Here is a 655-nt window from a genome sequence, read left to right on the forward strand (position 1 = left end):
CAATGCAGTGCTCCTGGGGAGGAACCCAGGGCACTGCGCTGCCCCTATAAAGCCCCAGGAGAGCAGCAGTGGGGTTAGGGTGTGGGGCTGGGCTGGGGGTGTCGCTCAGCTGTGAGCAGGGCTGGTCCTTGCAGCTGGGATGAAGCTTCATCTCACCCACCTGCATCCGCCTCGCTCGCTGCCCCGGGCTCGCAGCCGGGTGCAGTGCTGCTTCCAGCTGAAGGGGGTCAAAGCCAAGATTTTGGGAAATAGCGAGCTGGTCCTGCCTGCTCGGTATCAGCCTGGAGTAATGCAGAGTTTGAGCTGAGTTAGGGGTGCACGAGGGAGAAGGTGGTCTGGGTTCTGATGTTCTGATATCTGAGCCCTGCCAGGAGCCTAGATGGTATTTTCCAGTTCCAGAAAGTCAAATATTGAGGCTTTGAGCAAATCTCAAATCTCACAAAAGGTAACAGCAGAGATCCTCCAGGAGCGATCTGCCCCTCTCCTCCCTGAATAGTAGGGAATAGTCTCCCTTGAAGACACTCTAGTCCCTGGTCCTGGGGTCAGTGGCCAGGGCCCCCACCCTACCACCGGACCTTTTGGCACCCCTGTTTCCCTCCCCCAAGGAACCCCCTTTTGCTATGGGATCTTTCTCTTGCTCACTGCCGCAGGGTCC

This window comes from Eurypyga helias, unplaced genomic scaffold (genome assembly GCF_000690775.1).
Source record: "Eurypyga helias isolate BGI_N326 unplaced genomic scaffold, ASM69077v1 scaffold10502, whole genome shotgun sequence".
Taxonomy (NCBI): Eukaryota; Metazoa; Chordata; class Aves; order Eurypygiformes; family Eurypygidae; genus Eurypyga; species Eurypyga helias.